Raw genomic sequence first — 2,738 nt, 5'->3', positions numbered from 1 at the left:
TGATAATCATTCCCCTCATTTGAATAATTGTGTCGATACTGATTTTCCTCTGGTCCATTCATCTGGTCTGAATGTTCCATCCAAACTATTTGCATAGCTGTATCCTAAGCTGTACATTGCAGAGTACTTCTGTACTGAGACATTAAACTAATATACTATCTACTACTATAAATATCTATACATCTACTACATATATAAACTAATATATATATCTACTATGTATCACTGCTGCAGGGTTCTGATTTCTTCCTTTTAAAAAGAATTCCTTCCTTGCCACCATCTCCTTGCAGTTTGCTCTAGGGCAGGGGTGTCCAATTCATTTTAGATCAGGGGCCACATACAGCCCAATTTGATCTCAAGCAGGCCAAACCAGTAACATAATAGCATAATACCCTCTAAATAACGACAACTCCAGATGTTTCCCTTTGTTTTAATGCTTTGTTGCAGTACAAATACATTATGGAAGTGTTTATATTTAATGAACCACTATTTTACAAAACATTTTATGAACAAACCGAAATCTTTTAAAACCATCTATTTAGTTTTTTTGCTATTTAGTTCTGGGTGTTGTGTTATGTCAGCAACACTGACTAAAACAGTGCGACCCCCAGTGGGCGAATTAGGAATAGCAGTTCTGTAAAGCATCTTTAAAAAATAGACCGTTATTGACATTCAGTGTTTTTGAATTCAGTGTATATGAGACCTTAGTCTGTGCTCCCTACATCATAGAAAATATAAGTTTAGAAAAATTGTGCTGTTCTAAATATTTTTTTGCCAACTGTGCTGAGGCAAATGAGATGGAGACAGACAGAGAAAGCGGAGGTTAAATAGCTTGTTCCATCCTTAATGTTGTAGCATCCAAACTGTATAAAATGTGGACATCTTGTGTGCTCAAAAGCACATAAAAACGGCTTATCTAGTCACCAGTGATTAATAATTGCACTGTATTATTTACAAATAACAAAGTATGACGCCCATAAAACTCCAGGTTACGATACTTTAAGAGAATTTAAATACAAATCTAAACCAGCTTTCCATTTACTCTACACAGTCAAAACAGTTATGTCATGACACAGAACTAAAGTTTCTTTTTGTCACCTTCTTTTCTCCTCATTAACACTACATTCCAGGACCACATGCAGGGCAGACTGCAGTTGACTGCAACACCGACACAATCCAGTTGGGTTCTTACTATTATATGAAGTGTCTTACTGATTCCCCTGCACCATATTCTAAGATGGGTATTAACTTGCTTGTCACAGAGATGCTGTCCATCATAAATGGTTTTAGCCTGTGCTTCACTTAATGATCTCTGAAAATCAACTGTTATTGTCATTGTTATTATTATTAGTAGTAGTAGTAGTAGTATGCAGTCAACTATGATTCAGCAATTTCTTAGCAAATATATCCATCCTCATTTCTTTAGTCACCTACATGCTTGAAGAAAATTTTATATATGTATCACTGCAGCAGCACCTGTTTCAGGGTGCCATCTGTAAATGACATAGTTTTAATTATATTCCAAGTAGATATGTGTTTAGCGTTTCCTTTTCCATACACAAGCTTTAATACCAAAATATTTGGCTGCTGACTTCACTATGATCTTAATCTTTTCATTTTCTCTCGGTGCTGAGCTGTTTATCTCGTCCTTGATGAATTACACAAAATAGTTTGCATGTATAAATGAGTAAGGAATTGGTGGTGGTGCCGTTTCTTTCCACTCTTTTACGAGTTGGACACCATCTCATTAACATTCCTTTGTGCAAGCTTTTGCCACTCTAAACTTTATGGGTCTTAAAGGAGGGTCCTCTAGGTTCCTCTGGACTTGGTTCCTATTGGCAGAAATATCAACATCAAAATACCTTGGGGTATATTTGGCCTGACCTGGAACCCAGCTTGGGCCAACCCATCAACTTCCACCTCATGGGTTGCAAGTTTGATAATCATTCCCCTCATTTGAATAATTGTGTTGATACTGATTTTCCTCTGGTCCATTCATCTGGTCTGAATGTTACTTTATGTTCAGTGTATTGGGTTATGACCAACTACCATCCAAACTATTTGCATAACTGTATCCAAAGCTGTATATTACAGATAACTTCTGTACTAAGACATTAAACTAATATACTGAACAAACATGTTGAACTTAAACATCCACATAATAGATGTGGCCATGTTAGCATATTAATATTCAGCTCAAATCCTCCTCTCTGATGATACTGGCTGTTGGAGATCAGTCCAGATTTAGATAACAGGAGACTGTTATCAGAGGACATAGCTCTGAGTGATGTAGGGTTATTGAACATATGCTTAAGGATCAAATGGACAGTGTACGTGCCTTTTCTGCTGTTAGTGAAAGAATAGTTAGTGAAACTCTCTGTTTATTTAAATGTACCCAACTGTGAAGCACTTCTAAGAAATTTAATGTATCGTTTTATGTGCCGCCTGGATAACTCGGGGAACAGCATTATTGTGGCTTTGACTAGCCCAAATAGGAGCTGCTATAGGTATTCATCCAGGCTTAGAAAACATTGGTGGGATAGCCTGCTTATGAATTATGTGGAGCGTTGATTCTCTATCTGTGTGTCTGTCTCTTTATCTCTCTGTTTTTATCTTGTTTGTTGTCATTGCTATGGACCGCTTATTGTGTCTGGAATAAAGATTTAAAAAAAATTAAAAAAAATAAAAAAATAAGGAACAGAAACCATCCTGCAGAACAGAAAGTTTCTTTAGTGACG

The sequence above is a fragment of the Chelon labrosus genome, assembly GCF_963514085.1.
Source record: "Chelon labrosus genome assembly, chromosome: 5".
Lineage (NCBI taxonomy): Eukaryota > Metazoa > Chordata > Actinopteri > Mugiliformes > Mugilidae > Chelon > Chelon labrosus.
This window is presented reverse-complemented; position numbering follows the sequence as displayed.